The 7,009-nt window shown below is 31.5% G+C and overlaps 1 pseudogene; it reads right to left on the reverse strand.

The window, feature by feature from the left end:
* Positions 1–1,245: 1,245 nt before the first annotated feature.
* LOC120122019 lies at positions 1,246–4,165 on the reverse strand (annotated as a pseudogene).
* Positions 4,166–7,009: the final 2,844 nt, after the last annotated feature.

Raw genomic sequence — 7,009 nt, forward strand, 5'->3', positions numbered from 1 at the left:
TTGTGTTTGGTATTGGAAATGTGGTGAAACAAAATTTTCTTGGTGATGAAATTGTGGTGGAACCATTAAATTTTGATGTTGATAACAACGTTGTACATTGTGAGTACCATAAACTGGGGTTGAAGAACTTAGTTAATTACTACCCGCTACTGACCCAACTTCACTACTTCTAGGTTCAACAACATACAATATAACATCATCTTCTTGCGAAACACTAATGTAAGCAATGAATCGTTCAACATCTTCATTGTCGGTTAACAAATAAACTTTACTTTTTCTCTGATAAGATAGCCTAAATCCACTTGGAGGCTCTAAATTCAATTTCTTTACAACACGTAACATTAGAGTTTCATAAGTTAACTTTTTTAATGACAGTTTTAATTGAAGATTCATGGGTAAATGCACATATTGTATAACACCATGAACATTCTCTCATGACCCTCCAAAACACAAATCTATCCAAACATGATCAACATTAGATGATTTCATTCTACAAATTGTAAATTAATTTACTAAAAAAACGAGCTATAAACTAGATATCATCACTAACTTAGATAAAAACATACCTTTATTAAGTTTATAGTTGATAATTTGAGAGAGAAATCATTGAAAAATTATATAGAAATAAAAATTATATAAGAAAATTAGAGATGGGGAATGATGTCATTGGATATAGGAACAGATGTTGCCGGAGAGAGTAATAGATGGAGATGGAATGAGTTGCGATTTAGGGATTTAGGTTATGAGTTGTTGTTGCTGCGTTGTTATATACCCAAAACATTTGTGTTGCGAAACTAAAACCTGTTGCGAAATTAAATTCGTGTTGCGAATTCGAAAATCTAGTTACGAATTTGAAATTCAGTTGCGGATTTGAAATTCAATTGCGAATTTGAAATTCTACATTGCAAATTTGAAATTCCGCATTGCGAATTTGACTTTTGTTTTGCGAATTTAGCTATCGCGTTGTGAATTTGACTTCTGTGTTACGATTTATAAATTCGCATTGCGAATTTGACTATCGTATTGCTAATTTAACTTTTGTGTTACAAATTTGACTATCGCGTTGCGAATTTACCTTATGTGTTACGATTTACATATTCGCGTTGCGAAATTAAAAATTGGGTTGCAAAATTGAAGTTCGCGTTGCGAATTTATTGATCATTTTGACAAATCCAAAAAAATTAGTTAAAATCGTATATTATAAGACATTTTCGGCCACTGAGATTATTTTCTCTTATGTTTTCCATATTATCTCTTAACATAAAGTTTCCCGTCGACAAGTTAGCATCACAAAAAAGTGATAGTACAAGTTTAGGTATTCTCATATTTACACAGACACTGGGTCTGTCCACCTTTTGACCTCAGATTTCCATCTAACTTCCTTCAGCTTCCCATCTATACCGTAATCTCGCTCCATAACAAGGTTGATCCCCTCATCCGAGTACCATCCAGCTCCAATAGTGAGGGTGCCGTCGTTACTGACATCGACATAACTCATCACACCGCCAGGCAGCCAAAGAACTGTAACATCCTGCATGTCTAGCACCTCTTCCTCTCTAAAGTAGCCCGGACTCTCGGGGAAAGCTCCTCTTCTTTAAGGTTTCCATGCAAAGGTAAACATAAAGGGCACCATTGCTTTCTACAGCTACAGTATCATCACCATATATCGGAGTGGCACTAACCTCAAACACCTTCCATGGCCCTACAAGCTCTGATGGTTGAGTTCTTTTCCGTTGAGAAAATGGCTTCAAATCAAACTCTGGATCACCGTTCAAACTACATATAACCTCATGAAATCAGTTTCATCATGCAAAAGAAATATAGAACACGCAAGTATAAAGATCACAACAGAGACGTAATAAAAGAATACCTTTTCTCATGAATATGTGCAGGACTCGCCCACTCTTCTTCATAAATAGCAACTCTCATTATCTGTACATCTGAACCCCCATTACCAAACTCTATTGTATGAACAATACGAAGTCTTTTGTGGCAACCTTTGACCAAACACTGCACAATGAATCAAGTTGAATTCAGTAGTAAGAAAAAAAATTGAAGAAACGAAAAGAAAAAAAAGCATATCTTCCGCCAGCCCTGCATTAATTAAAACAATGCTATCACACATGTTCAAGTACAGGTTATCCAGAAAATCTCAAAAATTATAATACCATCAGACTTTGGCACAATTACCCAAATATGAGAGCCTGAGTCTTAAAGAGTCTAACATTTGCAGTTTATAAATGATATTTCCACATCGTCAACGACATGCATTTTGTACTAACAGAGTCAATTCCTCTGATTTTGCTGGCCTATTTTGGAAAAGAAAAAGATGACTTTTTTTTACATAAACACATGACACGCACGAGCAAATTCAAATTGGATAAAGCTTAGAAAAACAACAAACATGGCATTCAAAACTTACTTGTTCAAATTTAAAAGTTGGAGAAAGGTAATAATTAGAGTCATCAACTTCACCAACAGGAATATCAAGGGGACCTCTGGAATAAGATCCATCCTGCGAGTTAACAATTAGACCAACAAGTAACAAATGTCAGAAATCAAATAAAATAAAAAAACAGAGGAAGACATTAATATTATTTACTAAAAAATAAAACGTAGAATTTAGTGAATTGTTCACATCAGCATTTCAACAATTATCTAACAAATCTTTTCTAGTGGAGGAGGTAAACAATAGTCTACACTCCTTGACAATCAGATTTCATATCCAGTTTTTCTCTCTAAAAAAACATAAGTACTAAATGGCGAACTAAATGAAAGGTTGCATAAATCATTTTCTTCGCAGCAATACTGCAGCATTGCATGAAAGTCTCGTATTTCAGTCATGGTTTTATAGCGATTACTGAAGAAAGGGCGAATAATCTAACCTCAAAGAAAACAAAACCATGCTCATTGCCCATTACATCTTCTTCCATCACATCACTAATTGTCAAGTCAAAAGACCCAAATTTAGGCAAAACATGATTCGCCGTACCATCACTGGCTTTTTCTTTCGGTGGTGAAGTTGCTTTCTTGACTTTGGACTCTTCCTTATTTCCAAGGTTGACATCAACATGTTCTTGAACTTCACCATGTGGATTCAGAGTAACCCAATTTATCTTCCTATGAATTTCAGAGGTCTTTCCAGAGGGAGGAAAAACTGCCTCAACATGGGTAAGCATGTAGCAGTCATATAGGTTTTCGTTCCTGCTTCCAATCGCAATTGGCTCCATTTCAGCAGTGATGGGTGAAAACACCGCTCCAACCCCCTTCCATATCCCACTCACACTACTAGCAAATGTGTTCCATGCCGGTTTGATTACAGGTTCCTGAAACAAGACATAAGAACCAAAGAAACAAACTACTTGATCAAGTAAATCCATTTACACTAATCAAGAAATCATTCCTCCCCTTTCTGACGGCTCTCAAATCTCAAGTTTCTTTATGGAAAAGGAAAATCATAAATAATTCTTCATCAAACAAGAGATTTGTACATTCCAATGGGAGCTAAAGAAAACTAGAACCTTCATGCCGTATCTGAATATTCAGAAAATATATAATTGAGGCACCAAGAAAACGTAACCATATTTTGATAGCAAGCAAATTGGAAACTTAAAAATTCATGACCAACTAGAAATCATAAGGCACAAATATAAGAGAAGTGGTAAAATAATACCCGAGTTTGTAGAACAGTTTCAACTTCCATTAACATAGCAGCAGAGACCAAAACTCTACCCATCTTCTTCTTCCGATCACTAACCACTCTCTTTCCTTTTCTCCTCCTCCTCTGCTTTGCACTTTCTCTCCCTTTCTCTTTCTCAGCTTTTGCCCTCTCATTATCAATACTCCAAACGTTCTCTTTATTTCCCTTCACTGTCACTTTCCCTTTGGGGTTTGTGCTGTTGTGGCTATTGCCGGGTCGATTCTGGCTGTGGATTACGAGTTTTTTGTTAGAAGCCTTGGGCTTAGGAAAATTGCAAGTGAGAAACGGGGAAGAGGAGAGCAGCGAGTTTCGAGAAATTGGTGGGTGAAAATGAAAACCTAAACAATAATTCTTGCAAAGGTGGAGACATGGTGATGGCATATCTTCGGAGATGGATCATTTCTTCATACCTACAGGCTACGAAGAGCAGAAATAGTGGTCCTTAAAGGGCCAATTGCATCAGCCCAATTTTTTCATATAAGTTCAGGCTCTAAAAAAATGGTGATTTTTTCCAAAAATTTATTTTTGAAAGATTCTAAAAAAAAATTATAAGATAAATTTATTTTTTCCATATAAGTTGATATGAATAATGGTTTTAGCATTTAAATTTATTTTTGATAAATCTATTTTTAAAATAAGGTTTAGCGAAACTAATAATATTTTGATGATATGGACGAAAAAAGAATTTTATTTTAATTTACTAATTTTTTAGGCTTAATCGTAAACGAGGTCCTCAAACTTTTTCAAAAGAATTGATGTGGCTATTGAACTATTTTTTTTCACTCAATATGACCCTCAAATATCATGAGAAAAATTTAATGTGGTCTTTTGACCAACAGTTTCTGTTATTGACCATTATGATGTTGATGTGGTAGTTCACGGTATTGACATAATAGTCAATGATTATGATGTGACAATTGTACAATGTGAAATATGAGTGAAATTGATTTTCTTTATCGAGCTCGAGGGCTAAATGATTTTTTATAGTTCAAGAGTGTATTTAATTTTTTTGAAAAATATATTGAAGAAATAAATATAAAAAATAAAAATTAAATTACTAAAAAAATCAAAAATATATATATTTTAAATACTAAAACCATTATTCATATAAACTAAATACATGAATCATGGTCATGCCCAGGAACACCTTCAGTAGAAAGAGATACCATAAAATAGTTTCCAACTATGTTTGTTCTTGAAAGAAATCGAAATATCATCAATTGAGTCCTTCCATGAGTCAACGGCTTCGATCTAACCATAAAAAATATGAGGCAAAAAGGAAAAGAATCAAATGTAACAACCCAATAACAAAGTATATGACATGCACATGTTCACAAAGATCTAAAGCAAGACGTATAATATTTTTTTAATATTTTTTATTTTCAATAATTTATCATTTTATAGTTTGTGATTATTTTCTAATATTTTCTATTTTTAAAATGTTTCTTTATTTTTAATATAAATATATATATATATATATATATTTATTAATTTAATTTTTAGTTTTGATATTTTTTAATATTTTAATATTTTAATTTTAAAAATTTAAAATATTGTTTCTAAAAAATTAAATAAGTCCTTGAACTTCAAAATATCAATTGGCTCTTGAACTCGACTAAATAAATCAATTTAGTCCATCTGTCACGTCATTCACTATTATGAATCGTCATGTCAATATCATGAAATGATACGTCAACTTCATAACAGTCAATTTAATATTTAAGTATTTAACTTCTTGATCGTATGGTATGGATACATATCTGTAGGTTTTTATCAAATTTTCATCTTTTTCCTGTTATATGAATTCTACTTTACCATGCATTTTAGAATGCTTACTTGGTTGGATTTGATTGTTTTAAGAAATGGAATCACCATTCTAATTTTCGTTTTCTGAGAAAAATCATTTTTTTCTAGGCACTTCAACGAAAGGGTAATAGAAGATATTAGAAAAATACAAATATAGGATTAATTTTGTAAGCCCCTAAAGTTAAATTCATCATTTTAATATAAGTTAGTCATTTCTTTTTCCTCTAAGCTAAATTTAATAATGTATATTGGTAAGTAAAAGGGTAAGGATTTTTTTTTATGAAAGTTAATTTATATACCACTTCGATGACGGACAAACAACTTTTGATTAATTTAATCTGATTTAATATAAGGACGATTCTTGTGCGCTCGATGAGCGGCGATGAACACAACTAACGATGAACATCATTATTTTAATTTATAAATTTAAAATTCTAAAAGATTAAACGTATAATTATAAATCAGTTAAAAATGTAAAGGTAAATTATTAAAATTAAAGGGTAAACTATACCACTGATCAACTAATTATTGCCCCTTTTCATTTTGACCATCATTTTTAAAATTTTGTCAATCAAGTTACTCAACTATTTAAATGCATTCAATTAAGCCACTTACCATTAATATTCAAATTAAAAATATAAATTTTAAAAATCTAAAATTTTTAATATAACAGAATCCAAACCTCTATTTCAAGTCAAAATCTTCTAAATATCTAAATCTTGAAATTAGAATTCTTAAATTTTAAATTCTCATATCCAAATTCCTAACTTAAAATGTTGTAGTATTTCATTTATATGGCCCACATCAATAAGATGATGAATTTGATGTAGATGTTTGTGAATGAGTTAAGTACCATAGGGGAAATAACGATAATTTATGAGCAATTGCAAACAAATTTACAAGAGAATTGATTTTACGACAATTGTAAACAAGCAATTTTACATCCAATTGAATTTAGGATGAGTTCATTTTAATTTATTAAAATTGGGACCAAATTGATAGGATATATAAGTAACAGTGACCAAAATGTGTAATTATATCAAATATTGTTCCTACAACATCAGCTTCTCCGTTAAATATTAACAGTAGTTGGCTTAATTGAATGCATTTAAATAGTTGAGTGATTTGGTTGACAAAATTTCAAAAATGGTGATCAAAATGAAAAGGGGCAATAGTTAGGTGACCACTAGTATAGTTTACCCTTTAATTTTAAATAATTTACTTTTAAATTTTTAACTAATTTATAATTATACATTGAGTCCTATAAAATTTTAAATTTTAAAAATTAAACTAATGGCACTCATCGTTAGTGGTATTCATCGGTGCTCGACGAGCGGTGTAGAATTTTCCTTTAATATAATTCTAATATGTTTCGAATCAAATTTAAAGCTATACTACATTATATTTATATATTTTAATAAGACACCATATAAAATTATGGATGATTCTTCTACGCTCAACGAGAAGCGATGAGCACCACTAACGACGAGCACCATTAATTTA

The sequence above is a fragment of the Hibiscus syriacus genome, unplaced genomic scaffold (genome assembly GCF_006381635.1).
Source record: "Hibiscus syriacus cultivar Baekdansim isolate YM2019G1 unplaced genomic scaffold, ASM638163v2 tig00110384_pilon, whole genome shotgun sequence".
Lineage (NCBI taxonomy): Eukaryota > Viridiplantae > Streptophyta > Magnoliopsida > Malvales > Malvaceae > Hibiscus > Hibiscus syriacus.